Source organism: Neltuma alba, unplaced genomic scaffold, assembly GCF_004799145.2.
Source record: "Neltuma alba isolate B1F8T4 unplaced genomic scaffold, ASM479914v2 tig00005505_pilon, whole genome shotgun sequence".
NCBI classification, from domain to species: Eukaryota; Viridiplantae; Streptophyta; class Magnoliopsida; order Fabales; family Fabaceae; genus Neltuma; species Neltuma alba.
The window spans coordinates 117,624-135,027 of NW_021634135.1; the positions used below are offsets into that span (position 1 = coordinate 117,624).

The 17,404-nt window shown below is 33.9% G+C and overlaps 1 long non-coding RNA gene and 1 pseudogene across 1 annotated transcript; both read left to right on the forward strand.

Annotated features, from left to right (window-relative positions):
* Positions 1 to 904: 904 nt before the first annotated feature.
* On the forward strand, positions 905 to 11,405 carry LOC114747890 (aspartyl protease family protein At5g10770-like; annotated as a pseudogene).
* On the forward strand, positions 2,284 to 4,209 carry LOC114747897 (uncharacterized). The gene is made up of 3 exons (XR_003740419.1): positions 2,284 to 2,374; positions 3,711 to 3,807; positions 3,974 to 4,209. It is a non-coding gene; the product is annotated as an uncharacterized LOC114747897 (long non-coding RNA).
* Positions 11,406 to 17,404: the final 5,999 nt, after the last annotated feature.

Here is a 17,404-nt window from a genome sequence, read left to right on the forward strand (position 1 = left end):
AACCGTTCCAACTTTTTGTACTTCACAATTCCTACAACCATCAATAATTTACTACTCCTCTCGTTATTAATATAAAACATATTTAACTAATTTGATTAAATTAAGAAAGAAAAATTAGTTAATTATAAAAATAAAACTTTTTTTTTAAAATAATATAATTATCTTTCTTAATATCATTTCTCCCTCTTCTACTTGATTATAACTGAGGAAATGTCCATAGGACTAATTTAGAAAACACTGATAAAATATAAGAAATAGATTTTATATTTAGGACCAAAATCAACTCAACAACTAGGTCTTATATTAAAAACCGGAGGAGTATTATGTTCCCTTACACAAATCTTTGATTTGATTAAATTATTAATAAACGTTTTAGGAAAAAATGTACACACAGATCTTATTGATTAAAAAATAAATAAATCAAACCAATAATATATATACCTTTAAATAAGATCTATACAACACATTAATATTTGTTTTTATAAGTTTATATTAAAGTATACTACTTCTGATTCTAAATATAAGACCTTCTTTATATATTTGGGACCGGAGGTAGTAGTTCCGTGGTCTTATTGTTGTTGTTAATAAGAAATTTTATATTGTAAAATATTATTTAAATGTAGCAATTATGAACAGATTTGGATTGCGCATGGAAGAGTAAAATAAAGATATTACCATACCAATTCAAACAAAGTTTATAGATCTGATTGCAAACTAATAAGCCAATCAATAAAGACACTAACATGGCAGTCACCTCATTGTTCTTGAGATTTCTGATGAAAAGCTCCTATTTAAACAGACACACAAAGATGTGTAAGCAATTTTTACCCACTTATTATTATTATTACTACTGCATCTGATATGGCTCATTGACTTTTAACATCAAAAAGAGAAATTGCTAATCATGATTTGTGTTTCCCACACTCCCCCAGGCAATGGCTTTTTCACCATTCTTTCTTTTCCTTGTTCCTCTCTATCTATCATTGCAAATGGGGTTCACTCTTTTGGAGAGAAGAAGACTTTCAAAATGCAAAACTTGCGGGCGAAACCACAACTTGGTCCCCTGGGTCCTCCCAGAATCAAGCAAGTTAAATGACAGAAAATGGGAAGCACAAATTAAAGATGTTATCTGTACTTTGGGATCTCCCATTATTTTATCAAAACTGTTCTGCACTTTACCTTTAGGATCTAAGACTGTGCTTTTCTTGAAGAAATACGCTCTTCATCGTTCTCTCTCGGTTAAAAGAATGAATTGGTTTATATGTTCTCTTGATTGAACCGCGTTCTATTATTGATTTGATTCCTCTGATTTGAATTCTATATCTATTTTCCTTGTGAGTTCTGAAGTAGACTCCACTTGAACTCGAATTCTCAGGAAGGGCGAATGGTGCTATTGTCATGGAAATGAAGGACAGGGATCATTGTTCAACGAAGAAACATGATTGGAATAGGAGGCTTCAGAAACAACTGGTTTTTGATAATCTTCGTGTACGTTGGATGCAAAACCAAATCAGAAAAATTGGTCGCTGGTTGTATTGAGGATGTTTCAGAAACCCAAGTTTCATTAACTGCCGGTATAGTTCTCCAAACTCTAAACTACATTGTCACAATGGGATTGGGTAGCCAGAACATGACAGTGGTTGTTGACACTGGAAGCGACCTGACATGGGTCCAATGTGAGCCTTGCAAGGCATGTTATGATCAACAAGGACCTTTGTTCAAGCCTTCTACATCCCCATCCGATCAATCAGTTCTTTGTAACTCAACAACCTGTCAATCTCTTCTTTCTGCTGCTGGAAATTCAGAAACATGTGAAAATAACGCATCGCCTTGCAGTTACATCAATATATCTTATAATACTCTTCCACCAAGCCATATCTTCAAACGGCTTATCTGTGGCTCTTGACACAAGCCACGTTAGTTAAATAAACATAATTTTCGGGCTGCTATCAAGCCAAGTACAAGCATTTATGATGTGTTTGTGGCTTGGGCAGATAATTTTTGGGTTTCGTGTTGTTCAACCTGATTTTACAAACTCAAACGTTGCTCCTCGCTGCATCTCGTCTCCCTCGCCCTCCCTCAAGCATTCATCAATTTATGATTCCTACCCCCTTTCTCTCTCCCTCTCTCTCTGGATTTTTCTTCTCCAGAGCATTCATCTTCAAGCACAATTAGTGCTCCTTTATGCATTCAGCTGAGCATCTCTATCTTCCCTCTCTTTCTCTTCATCTTCTTCGGCTTTCCCTCTGCTGAAATTTTTTTTTTGTTGTTGCAGGAAATCTAAGCTATATCGATTTGTGATCGATGGGAATCAAAGGAAGGTTCGTTGCGCGGCTACTGTGAAGTTCGTGAAGCGCAATGGGATAGGCATCTGGTTAGGCTTCCTTCACGATTTGTGTTCTTATTTTTCTTCATCTATACCCATGTTTCCTCGTCTTCTCTTTGTTTCTGTTCTCTCCTCTTCTTCCTTTTCCTATTTTCTAAAGCATAAGGATCCAAGAAGGTCATGCTTGCTTCATGTTTTGATTTCTTTTCTTCTCCAAAACTTCTTACAGGTGCATTTACATATTGTAGACTTTCTTTTCTTCTCATGCAGGTTCTTTCAAGATTGATTATTCAGATTGGATTTTAGCTATGAGCTGTAAAATACTCTCTTGTATATTAATAAGAGACAAGACAATGTCCCCGCGATTGCCTTTTCTAATCAATCTCCAGGTTTGGTTTGTCAATGATGAAAAAAGAGAGGAATGCACATTGGGAAAATTTATACTCTCCATTTTTTTTCTTTGATTCAGATTTCTCTTTTCCTAATTTATGAACTATATCATTGAGCTAGGTTGATTCTAGTCTTATTTTTTTAATATATGATTTAAAAGAGGATTTAACTATTTCAAAGAAGCATAATTGAAAAAAGAAGCCTACGTTTGTGCTACTGTATTGGAACTTTATTAAGCTATTTTTTTAGTATGTTGTTATGTTGTTGCATACAACACCTAGACTCAATATGGCTCCCCGAGTGTCATGATGAAACTATTTGTTAGTGTGTTGTTCGCTATGTCATTCAGCTGGGTTGATTCTGGTCTTATTATTTTTTATATATGATTTAAAAGAGGATTTAACTATTTCAATCAGATTATTATTTTTGAAATGTATATTAACCATCAAGCATGGTGAGGGAATGTTGGTAAATAGTGGTCTCTTATGTAATAAGGAACGTGAGGGAATGCAGTAATTATTAATCACAATTGTTGTGTTGTTTCAAACATTTGAATGTCTGGATAGTTGAATATTCATGTGATTTGTATGGTTTTTTTGTCTAACTATCTGTTTTAGTTGAAGTATATGGATGTGTGAATGTTTCTGAAATTGCTTGAATGTTACAAGTGGTTTGATGAAGTTTTGAAGCAACATAATTGAAAAAAGAAGCATGTGTTTGTGCCATTGTATTGGAACTTTATTAAACTATTTTTTAGTGTGTTGTTATGTTGTTGCTTACAACACCTTGACTCAATACGGCTTCCCAAGTGCCATGATGAAACTATTTGTTAGGGTGCTGTTCACTATGTCATTTTGGGTTAGAATTCCTGGTTTATGAATGATGTGACTTCAGGCGAGCTCTTTAGTAGTGGTGATTTACATTGGTAGCAGTTATTATTTTTGTATGCCTTGATGTTTATTTTTCTTATTTTTCTTTCTGTGTTTTTCACTAGGTAAACTGGTATGGGAATAAATTTTGTCCAACTTTATAAATCTGTTTTTGAGAAGTTTCATTCCATGATGGTGTAGTTTCTGCAGCCAATATGCAAGGTAATGTTAATTAATGTACTTTGGATATAGCTACTGTTTTTGTCTGTATCTGATAGTGGTATTTGAAGCATTTAATGATGTTTGAGTGCATCCTTTAATAGTATTGAAGACTTAAAGCTCGGCTAACCTAATATCATTTGCATGAAAGATTCTGTTTTAATTGCAGGTTATAGGAGACAGTGAAAGCATGAAGAAAAAAGCATTTAGTTCTTGATATGGTATTGAGTTAAATATTGTATCTCTGCAAGGAAGAAAAAGCCATATGATCATGCACAGTAATAGTAGCAGACCTAAAAGAAGACAAAACAGAGCAGTGCTTGACTTCTTAGGGATAGAGTGAGAGAGAAATGGTGCTAATAAATTAATGTCAAGTAAGGTTTGCAGTGTTTGATTAAGTAGAATGCAAAATTGGGGAAGTTTTTGTCTCTCATATCATTTAAAGCAGAAGAGGGTTATTATGAATATAGACAAAACTCTATAAGAGGTTGGTTTACCAAAAGATTGATTTCATTGCCTCTGCGTCATCTAATTTTGTGGTATGTATTGTTTTATCTTCAACTTTATCATGGGCTGAAGGTATGATAAAACAATATGAAGACTCTTCAAATGTTGAGTGAGCTTGCTTAAAACAGGGGCATGTAATTGTTGCTCAATTTTGATAAAGACACAGGGAAGTGAGTTTTAATGATATGACACGGGGAAGTGAGCTTTAGGGTCTGTTTGGTTGGGCTTCTGAGGAGCTTATAAGCAGCTTAAAGTCAGCATAAGCCCGATTGGAATTCAGATGCTGTTTGGATGGGCTTGGAAAAAAAAGTGGCTTATGAATTTTAAGCTCCTCAACGCACGTTCTGGCCCAAGCCAATTTTTATGGCTTATTGAATCATAAGCTCTTACTTTTTACCGTTGGATCCTATCAGCCGGTCCTCAATTTTTTTTCCTCAAGTCTTCGGTCTTTCTTCGTCTCCTGGAGCCTTCGTTCTTTCTTTTCTTCTTTCCCATCTGCTCTCCCTTCTACCCGACCGGCGACCCTCATCCTGCCTCCTCCGTCGCCTTGTCGTCCGACCACCGAGAGTTGCCGTGAGCTGCGCCGCGTCTCCGCCGTGAGGTCCTCGTGTTGGGTGTGGCTTCGAGTGACCGAAAGCCTGGTCCTTCACGCGAGCTGCCTCCCCTCATCGTCCGTCCCCAGAACCACCGAGAGTTGCCGTGAGCTGCGTCGCGTCTCCGCCGTGAGGTCCTCGTGTTGGGTGTGGCTTCGAGTGACCGAAAGGCTGGTCCTTCACGCGAGCTGCCTCCCCTCATCCTCCGTCCCCAGAACCACCGACACTTGCCGTGAACTCCGTTGCCGCCGTCAGCTGGTCCATCTCAGGTGTGCGTCGAAGATCTGAGCCTGATCTACCTCTGCCAAACTTCGATTGATCTGCTCTGAGCCAGGTTGACCGATTCGTGTTGTATTGCTTTTCGGTGAATGTAGAATACGGTATTAATCAAAGCATGTGGAGGGTGTGTGTTTGTTGATCTGGTGTGAGCTAATAGATTGACTGATCGAACCACCGTGCTGTGTTATTTTTTTCTTCTTGGCCTGGTTTTGTGGTGTGTTTCGGTGATGAATAATTTTTTGTGATGAATGCTTGACATTTGTTGATTTTTAGATCTGAGTTTTGGGCTAAATCTGGCACAGATGTAATTGCTACCTGCAAATGAGTGTTGTAGGCGACAGGAAGAATGAGCCAAAATACATTCCATATCAATTAATGTTGTCAAATGATCCGGTTCTTATTAGTTTATGATAAGTTTTCTTCTAATTTACACATCAATAAAACATTTTTAACCAATTTAAGTAATTTGACCTAAGTATTCTTTTTTTTTTTTTGCCTTCAATTATTACCTATCATATTCTTATCAATTAGATTATTAAGGGTGAAGGATATTTTAGGGAAAAATTATTGATTACTCTTATACGTTTATAAGGAGAATATAAGGATTATATGCAATGATTATATGCACAGATCTAATGTCTTGGGATTTCTTATTAATTTTAGATGAGAAGAATATGCAAGAACAATTTTTTTTATCTGGGTAGAACTTATTTCTTACATAATGTAGCTTGAATTTGAACATTTTTTGTGCTTTGTTTGGTTCTGTTAGTCTGATCTATATTATTTTCCACTTAGAAATGGATAACGATAAAGAAAAAGCGAGTTGGGATTCGTATACGACGAAAATTCTAATCGATGTTTGTGTTGAGCAAATTGTGCACAAAGAACGTCAAGGAACATCATTTACAAGGCCGGGTTGGAACAAAATTACAAAGAGTTTTCAGGAAAGAAGTGGGAAAATGTATGATAGGAAGCAACTTAAGAATAGATTTGACATTTTGAGAAAGGATTGGAAGTTGTGGGACAAACTTATGTCTGGGGAGACTGGCATTGGTTATGATGCAGCAACAAATAGGGTGTTGGCCTCCGATGAATGGTGGCAACGGAAATTAAGGGTAACTATTTGTGTTGGTTGAGTTTTAGTTTTAAATATTAGTTTCTTCATCGCTGACACTTGCCTAATTACGTTAATGTAGGTGGATCCCAATTTCAGGAAATTTAGACATCAGGGGTTGATGTTTGCATCAGACCTAATGAGGATATTCAAAGATGTTGTGGCTTCGGGAGACTTTATGTATGCACCATCAGCCTCACAACCTCAGCCAGCATTCACTCCACAGGCTGACACAGAAGAGGAGGATGTTTATAGAGTCGGGCTCGACCAACAGGAAGGGTCGGGGGACAGTGAGGATGAAAATTTTGGTGTTGACCCAACAGCCACCGCAGGGATCTCAGATGATTTTGCCGGTTGCAACTTAAACAACCCTTCGAGTACTGGACCAAGTGACTCAGGAAGCTATGGAAAGAGAAAGAGGGGTGAGACGTCTAATGCGAAGAAGAAGAAAAAAGTTGCTGCGACTACAAAAATTTCTGATAGCCTGAGTGTTATAGCAGCTGCTTCTGAAAAGCGAGCATCAGCATTGGTTGAAGATCCCCAACAAGTTGAGAAGATTTGGGGACACCTGGCTAGCCTTGAGGAGCTTAATGGTAACCCTCAACTATATTATGCATGTGCGAAGATGCTTACGCGGCTGAAATGGGCTAGGAGAGCCTATTTGGGGTTTATGCCTGATAAAAGCAAGTTGGGAGTGGTTGATACCGGCAGCACTAGACCCAGACACATGGAAGGGACCTGTAGATTAGGATTTAGTTTAGGACTTTGTGTTCACTGTTGTTACTGCATTTATAACGTGAACTAATTGCTGTTTGAACCTAAACTTATGTGACTTGTTGTAGAAGGGACCTGTAGAAATCTTAGTAATGACTATGTAATATTTATGCTAATTTCTACTTATCATATATGTGTTTGGTTTTGCTGTGTTTGGTTTTTCTATTTGCAGTATGATAATTATTTACACCTTGTTTAGGGTAATCCTTATAATGCTTACACTTTGTTGTCATCATAGTTACAGGGTTAACTCCAGAAATGGCTTCTTGGAATGAAGATACTTTGAAGGATTGGAATGATGATTCACCATTGAATGAAGATACTTTGAAGGATTGGAATGATGATTCACAGTGCAATGAAGATGACCGTTCAAGACAGATTAATGAGGAATTAACACAATATGAAGCAGTAGGTGCATGGTTGGTCATTACTGTGAAATGTATATGTTTAAACAACCCTGCAGAACTAGTGAGCAGACAGGAAATTTATGGGTGCAAGGTATTATGAATGGCCATGATGATCGATGTCCTGAAATGTTTAGAGTGGATAAATATGTTTTCCACCTCTTATGTACCAAATTGGAGGAACACGGTTTACGAAAGTCTAAATACGTAGGAATTGAAGAAATGGTCGCGATGTTTTTAAACACGGTTGCACATGGACAATGCAACAGGATGATTCAAGGAACGGTTTCAACGTTCAGGGGAAACTGTAAGTAGGCACTTTCATAATGTACTGCAAGCTTGCCTTAGCCTATCGAGTGAACTTATTCGACCCATAGATCCTACATTTCGTGGAACTCATAGAAAAATTGAGACCGATCCACGTTATTATCCATTTTTCAAGGACGCAATCGGAGCAATTGATGGCACTCATATTCAGTGTGTTGTCCCTGCTGCAGAAAAAGAGACAAATTTATTGGCAGAAAGGGAAATCCATCACAAAATGTCATGGCTGTATGTGATTGGGATATGTGTTTCACTTTTGTCTTGGCGGGATGGGAGGGATCTGCACATGATGCTCGTATATTTGACAGTGCTATTACAAATTCATCTCTTAATTTCCCTCATCCACCTCCAGGTATATGTTTATAAGTTGCAATCACGCATGTTTTTTTAATTATTTCATTTTTTTTCTTTTCACAATCTCTCTAATTGTTTCATGAATCATTAGGGAAAATATTACTTGGTTGATGCGGGATATCCAACACCAAATGGATATCTAGGTCCATACAGATCTGAGCGCTACCACCTTCCGGACTTCCGACGACAAGTAGGATTTCGAAATATCAATGAAGCCTTCAATTACTATCATTCCAGTTTAAGGTGCACAATAGAAAGAACTTTTGGTGTTTGGAAGAATAGATTTCACATCTTACGAAACATGCGTAGTTACGACTTCCAAACACAAGTATACTTAGTTTGTGCAACAATGGCCATTCATAACCTTATAAGGAGGCATTCAAGCTCCGACTCCCTTTTTGAACAAGCTGAAAATGATAATATAGTGGCCGAACATGATCAGGCTGAAGCTAGTCAACCATCGCCTTCAAACGTTACATCACAGTCTTCATCGCATATGAATCGTCGTGTTCGTGATGCAATCAGAGACCAAATCGTTCATAGTTTATCAAATAATTAATTATGTAATATTATTTTATTTTATTTTGTCAATTGGAGTTCAAAACTTTGTTATCCATTTAAATTATGTTTAGTTGACTTCTTCGTATTAAATTAATTTAAATTTATTGTATTATGTTTTTTTATCATGTTGCACTTTGTTTCTTAAATATTTTTTATGATTTCTCTACAGTTCGTAATTCTAATTCACTAAATAAATTTTACTTCATCATTATATTATCTCTATTCAATTTTTTCCTTCTTTCACTTTATATTTAAAATAATTTTTTAGATTACTCTAAATTTTAAAAATTTAATTCACTTATTCATATTAAATTATTTTAATTCCATTGTATTATGTGAAATTATTTTTTTCCTATTTTTTACTATTTATTAAAACTCATACCTATTTTAGTCATTTTACAACCAAACTTACTTTTACTCAACCATAATCCAAACAGCTTTTTATCCATTTCACTTTTGCAAACGGGCTTTTCTGAACTCCAATCCAAACACAATTCAGCTTATTCAATTTAGCTTATATCCCATTTCACTTATCCATAAGCTGCTTTTCCAATAAGCAGCTTTTCCAATCGCTCATCCAAACGGGCCCTTAGTAGAGAGCTTAAAGGCATAGGGAAGTGAGCTAACGTCAGTGTTCAACTTTTTTTCTGGTTTGTATAAGAAATTTGTCTGTCGTATCTTTGAAATGATTGAACTATTAATTAGTTATTGAGACAAAAATTTGATTTTGATTGGTTCTCAGTTTTCTAATGTTGATATTGTTTTCCAGAAATGGTTAAAATAATATGGGATAGAGTTTTAAGTAAAATCTGGTTTATGTTTTTGGTGGGGGAGAGCGGTCACCAAATATGTGGCTGAGAGGGGAAATGTGATAAAGAAGTAAAAGGGTATGTACATGGCCTTGTCTAACGATTGTTTTAATATTGTTTTGGCATGTCCATGACAATCATTCCCTATCACTCTTTAATATTAAAGAGCTTTTGCTGGTCAAAAAAAGGAATATTAAAGACCTTTGATTTCGGTTAAGCGCTATAAATTGCTTTAATATTGTACAGTTTGATATTTGATGAATTCAAAATCAACCTATGTGAATATGAAAGTTAAATTGCTTTGATTATTTGACTTAAAATCCTTGTGGGTGGAAATATGAAATCTTCAAGTGAAAGAACAGAGATTAGGATTTAATGTGGCCTTGTAAAAATTAACCTAGACTGAGAATGAATGTAGATTTTCTTTTTAATTCAAAACAAATAAAACTTGATCCACATTTTTAGTAATTTAGTAAAACTTATTTAAATTTTTCGATATATATATGTATCATTTCTTTGATCATTATACGTGATATTTATGTAGACAAGAAGAGATGATGTTTTTTCTTTTAAGTTATTGAGACTTTTTTTTATTTAAAAAATATAGACTTCTGTGATTATTTTTTGCAAGATTAAAATTTGAATCATATTTTTTTTATGGGGATAGAAATATCACCATAAACACTATTTTAAATTTTAGTATTTTAGCAGACCATAGTGAAGGAATAAATGAGGAATGTGTGATGGCAAAGTTACATTAATATATTAATATCATTACAAATAATATACTTATTCATTCAAATGAAAATAACTAATGTTGTTTATCAGAAAATATTTAGAAATCTGGGTGCATAAATTTAGGGTTTAACCCTAAACCCTAAGAAGAAATTATCATGTTGATTGAAATGAATCCATGAGATGTTTTTATTTTAACATTAATTTTTGGCTTGAAACCAGTGAATTATTTTCTTAATTGCAATTAAAATAAAATAATTTCATATTAACCATTTTTCCGCGCATCGCGCGGGAAGTACATGCTAGTTGTTAACTATGGTGATGGGTCCTATAGTAATGGTGAACTAGGTATGGAGAACCTTAGTTTTGGAGGTATACCAAAAAAACAATTGTATTTGGTTGTGGTAAGAATAACAAAGGTCTGTTTGGAGGAACCTCAGGCCTGATGGGTTTAGGAAGAAGTAAACTCTCAGTGATCTCAGAAACTGATTCTATATTTGGAGGGGTTTTCTCTTACTGCTTACCAACAACAGATGATGGAGCTTCTGGGTCATTAGTTATGGGTAATGAATCTTCGGTTTTCAAGAATGTTACTCCCATTGCTTACACCAGAATGATTCCTAATCCACAGTTATCTACCTTTTATGTTCTGAATCTTACCGGCATTAATGTTGGCGGTGTTGCTCTTCAAGCTTCAAGTTTTGGCAATCATGGGGTAATAATTGATTCTGGAACTGTGATCACAAGGCTTGTTCCATCTGTTTACAAGGCTTTGAAGGCAGAGTTCTCCAAACAGTTCACTGGTTTCCCTTCAGCACCAGGATTTTCAATTTTGGATACTTGTTATAACCTTACTGGGTATCAAGATGTAAACATACCCACCATAAGAATATATTTGAGGATAATGCTAAGCTGAATGTGGATGTAACTGGCATACTCTATGTGGGAAAAGAGGATGCTTCAAAAGGTTGTTTGGCACTGGCAAGTCTTTCCGATGAATATGAAATGCGCATTATTGGGAATTATCAGCAGAGGAACCAGAGGATAGCATATGATATGAAACAGTCTAAAGTGGGATTTGGAGGGGAGCCTTGTGGTTTCTCATGAATGGAGAACATTTACCAAAGAATATGTCTTAAGGGGGATATAGTTCTCTTAATGCAAAACTTAAGGAATGCTTGATATGAGAAGAGAAACATAATTCATTTCTCTGACACAAAAAAGCAAAAAGTAGTATTATTATGTTATTGTTACCTTTACCCAGCAATTGTCCTTTATTATTATAATGATTTTAAGACAACAGGTATTAGTAGTTTATATAATGACTTGTTATTTATTGTTTAATTGCTTTCACCGTACGAGCCATACAACTTTTAAGCAGTTAAGATATTGTGAAAGGATTGAAATGGGGGAAAGGAATCAACACATATATGCAGCTTCAGTCATTATAAAATGCTTGCAACAAAAATAGGATATCTTTGTACACTAAAGGGGTTAGTAAGGGCGCTTTGCAATTTGCATTGAAGATCTCGACAGAATAAAAGCATTGTGCTTCAAAATTTAATTATGCAAAGTGAAAATTACCCATTCTTTTGGCAAAGATAGAGCCTAACTTCACCACAAGAAGGCTTACATACAACAAGGCTTCTGAACTGAAACAAGCAATATAATGATAGAACTCTAACTTCACCATATCATGAAAACAGTGGATTTTTCATAGTCTGGGAACAAAACTTGACTTTCTACCTAATTGTCTAAATCTTCAAAACTTCTTAATGAGAGGTCCAAATGCTACTTGAACTCTTTCAAAATATTCATTTTCTTTAGAACTATGATGCAATTCAAGTAGGAAGCATAATTTCTCCGGACATCGATTTCCATTTTCTGTTCTTACCCTCAAGATGGGGGCAAAAGGAGAGAGCAAGAGTCCCGGTCTGTTCAGAGGTTGAACTAAATATTGAGTTTACTCCACTCAATCTATTCATACAGTTTGTTCATAGTAGGAGTGGCAAAGAAAAGACGTTTTGATTGAGTCCCCATAATTTTCAACCCAACAAGTGGGAATCTAATCAGAGACTAATGGCAATTAGCCAATCACCCAACTTGTTCCTTTTTATATTCTCAAACGTGAGGTGTATCCAACTCATGGAAATTTTCGGCTCAAATTTGTCATGAATAAATAAAAACTGAGTTCCGTCACCATCTAATTAATCTTGCAGACTGAAAAATTAGTTAAATTAATTATTTATTAATAATAGTATTGGTTTTTTTAAAATATCTTCTTAAATATAATCATTCATATTGCAATCAATAGGAATAGTTTTGGAAAATAATGAGATATATATATAAAGGACAAAGTGAATTGATATATTATATTTAAAATCAAATTTAACCCTCAGCTAATTATTGTATTAAGAAAAAGAGGATAAGGTATTGATATCTCAAAATGTGAATCTAGTATATGTTATGCTGCTCTGAGTTATAAATATGAAAATTAATTATAGAGTTGATTTTGATCTTAAATATAAAATTTTAATGTATTTTATTTTTTATATTTCGTAATTTTTTTTTTAAAATTAATTGATCTAATTTATAAATTCATATAACTTAAGGAAAAATCATTTTGCACTACCTAGAATTTCTTTCAAATTTTAATTTAATATTTACATATTTTTTTCTTGATTAAATCTTTTAACTTAGCTCCACTAGGAACTTGTACCGTTAGTCCTTGTCACTTTATTATTATTGGCACCACATATGCTCTTTTGGCTTCTTGAGCAGAGGTCCGAGCTAACAATTCTAGCGGAGTAAAATTAAAGTATTTAATCAAGTAAAAACATATAGATATCAAATTAGAGATTGAAACATAAATATCTGCAAAATGGTCTTTTTTATGATCTAATATCGTATTGGGCATTTTGGGACATGATGTCAATAATGTTAGAATTAAGAATAATATTTATCATGTGCTTGCGATATTAATGACGGAAGAAGATTGTTTTTTGGGGGAAAAAAAATCCAATATCGTCTATGATCAATCACAGATTGAGAGATAAACATGCTAAAGGGACACATGACTAATGGGGGCTATATTCCAGGGAAAATCCCTTAAAAAGACGGTTTAATAACCCAAATTTTATTTGGGCTATTAAATTTTATTAATTCCTAATTAGGTTGCATAACCCAAATAGGGATTTAAAAATTTAATAAAATTACTGTAATGTCCTTTTATTATAAACCTAAAGAGATGGATATTATTTATCACTCCCGCCTAACATGAGAGTTATGAAGGAGCAAAACTTGGCGTCTATCATTCAAAAGTCAAAAAATAAAACAAGAAAGTAAAGGTAAGTTAGTTTTTTTGTATTAAATCTTTCCATCTTAATCCTGATAATTTTATCACGCTATCTTGGTCCTTCCTTTTCTTAGTGTGGATTGTGGGTGATGGGGCTTTTGTTGGGGAGGAAGGAAAATTTGCCGTACAATAAGAAGTGCATCATGAAAATAGCTAAATAAGAGTATGGAGTGTTTCTTTTAGGATGAGTAGAAAGGTTGATGTATCTGTGTGATGCGGCATTTACAATGAATAAATATGCATGATAACTGATTATATTTGCTTGATCATAAAGGTTTAATAGGAAAAATGCTATGAGAGTTGTGTATGTTGTTAATAGCTAAGTATAACGTGTCAAAACATGATTTGAAGTGTTAAAATTTGAAGGTGGATTATGTTATGTTATTGTAAGAAGTGATCATGATCATAACTATAAGGCCATATTTTATGTTAATAGGTAAGTGAAATGTGTTAAAATCTAAGTTGAAGTTAATAAATTTTGAAGGTAGCTTCTGTTATATTAATTGTAAAAAGTGGCCATTATCATGGTTATGAGAGCCACATTTATTGTTAATAGCTAAGTGGAACATGTTAAGACCTAAGTAAAAGTTGTTAATTTTAAAAGCTATATCCTATTTTATTGATTGAAAAAAATTTATATTCTATTTCGTTGATTGAAAAAATTGATAATGGTTATGACTAATTAGTAGTCCCTTTTTTATTGCAGGTTGGCATATAAAATGGTATATACTTCAGAATTAACATTAGCAAAAAGATTATTTTGTTATTTTCATGTTGATGGACAATTTATTAAGAATCTTGAAGGTGAAATTCAATATGATAGGGGGAGTGTTAGGGTAAGAAACATAAGAGATGGTATGACACTTGAAGAAATGAAAGCAATGATATATTCATGGATTGGAAATGACACTAATAATAGTGAGATGAAATACACAGTGTCATTTGATAAGAAGAATCTAATAGATCTTGTTGATGATGAGGAACTTGCAAACATTTTTCAATATAATGAGAGGAGTGGCTGTGTCTATATAGCATGTAAAAAGAATGGCAATGTAGAAGAAGTAAGTGGTGATCCATAAATGTAAGTTAGTTGTTTTTCCCAAAAATAAATTGTTATTTGTTAGAATATTCTTGTTAATAAAATAACAAATGTTGTGGTCATATAATGCAGCATGCATACAAGTGTGAGGCAGTTAGAACAAAGCTCTTTATCTCCAAGAAATTTCAATAATGAATTTGAACTTGCATCTCATCAAAATGGTGTTACTTATGAAAGTTGTGGGGCACCTAGTAGCATACCATGTAGAGTACAAAGTGCACCCACACCTTTTCCTGAGTTGAACTCATTGAAATGGAAAGAGATATTTTTAGGATTATCACAAATCTTTTTGAATGCTGATGTTTTCAAACAGCTGCTACATAAGTATAGTATTGCTAACAAGTTTCAATACAAGTTTGTGAGGAACAACAAAGAAAGAATATCTGTGAAATATAAAATTAAAAGATGTCCTTGAAGATAACTGCAAATGCAATAGGAAAGAATACCCCTTTCCTTCGTGGGACACAATTCAATAATAGGCACATTCACCATGCACAAAATTGTTTTCAAGTAAACCATGGTGGAAGAGCTGCTCTAACATCATCTATTATTATTGAAGATGTAAGATCACACATAGACAAGCGTCCTAGTGAAATTATGAAAACATTGCAGAGAGAATATGGAGTAAATCTAACACATAAACAAGCATATGCTACTAAATTAAAAGCAATGGAGGATATTCAAGGTAGGGAAGGAAGGAGTGAAGAACTGAACATAAGTAGCTCTTCTATATGTCTAAAACTTTTAACATTTATTGCAACATACGAAGATAAATACCCATCTTATGAATGTGGGGGAGGACAGGAAATAATGCAAAATTATAGCAAAACTTTTGTAAGTCATTCTGTTGTATATTTTCAATATGTTATAGTCACTGGTGTTGTTGAAGATTGACTAACATCACAACTTGAATAAAATTAATAATTTCAGTGGTGTGAAAAAATAAAAGCTTTGCATAAGGTTTTCTTTGAATTCTCATATAATATCAGTTAGAAACTTTGAATGCTTACCAATAGTAATGATAACCTTACTCCCAAACTAAAAAACAGAGAGAAAAACAGCAATAAAGGTTTGAATATTTGGCATATAATTAATCAATTATATTATTAGAAAATACAGCTTTATGTACCACTGGTGAAAATTTTTCTCAAACTTCAAATATAACTCCTATATTCAATAGAAGCCAAAAAAAATGTAAGGCATACCGTGTTGCCTATTTGCCTTACCAGGTAAGAGAAAGCAATAGAGAAGGTCTGTAAACACTATAACTTGCACGGTTCATAGAATCTTTATAACAGGGAGGCTTATCATAATTATTGACTGGAAAATATTTTGAACCAAGGCAAATAAACTTAATTGCAAAAACAATCAGGTGGATACAAGACATTCAAATTTTGATATGTATGTTACCAAAACAACTCAAAACAAAGTCAGAAATTAGCTCTAACATTCATGTGTTTGAGAGAGTAAGAGTGAAACAAAATTAAAGGTTGGAGGTAAAACAAAAGGGAAGCTTGAAGCTAAGAGTCTGAATCTCAAACTTCTGACAAGTGTTTGAAATTTTGAATTTTCTTTTTGCTTTTCTCCTTCAGTAAGATCTGAGAGATAAAGAGAAACATCAAATAATTCAAACATTGAGTTTTGAAGCCTTACCCTCTTTGCTAAAATTTTCACGCTGAAGTGGCCACTCAAGTTTTAAAGCTCCTCTCTATGTTGCGTCTTCTGATTTCTAATGGCAGCAACGATGGTGACTCCTCAAAGCTACGTCGTGACTTGCAGATTCAGACGGTGGCTATGGTGGCTACTCAAGGCTGCGTTGCATTTTCAGACTCAGTCGATGACCTCTCCCTTGCTTTGCCTTTTCTATTAGGTTTAATAAAAGGCATTACAGTACTTTCATTAAATTTTAAAATTCTTATTTGGGTTATGCAACCTGATTGGAAATTAGGAAAATTTAATGACCCAAATATGAATTTAGGTTATTAAACCGTCTTTTTAAGGGATTTTTCTTATATTCTATTTTAAATCTTTTCACCAACCAAAATAAAAATAATTACTCCACAACAAAGATATTTAAAGAAAATATTATTACATTGTTTTCATCAATGATTTAATTCTTTTGATTTTGACAAAAAATTAATGCCTTCGTTTTTCAAGGATTGAAATGGAATCCATCGTTTTTCCTCATTGGACCACGAGAATGGGATAAACTCTGATGTCTTCGATGTATCATTATGACGTTTTATTTAATAGCAAAGATTTATTTCTATTTATTTGTTATCTATTTTTAAAAATTATTTTATTCTGATAGCATAAAGTTTAAATAAGTGGAATTTTTAAAGACTTGTTCAGGGCTTAAGGACCAAGTGTTTTTGTGATAACAGTTATAGAATATATTTATTAATTACTAACTATACACTAACGAGATTTTTAATTTGTAACATCTCAAAATTTATACCCAAACATAAACACAATTATTAAGCCAGTCCAGAAATGACTACTTGTTCAATTTCGAAACTAGGAATATCATCAATATATAGCCTTCTATGTAAGCTTTCCGATAAGTAGAAGGTGGTAAGTTTAATTTCAATTTATAATCTAAAGCATATATTATCTTCCCTTTTAATTCAAAGGCAAAGAAAAGGAGCTAAAAATCTCCCAAACACACAACAATTATCCCAAAATACTATTA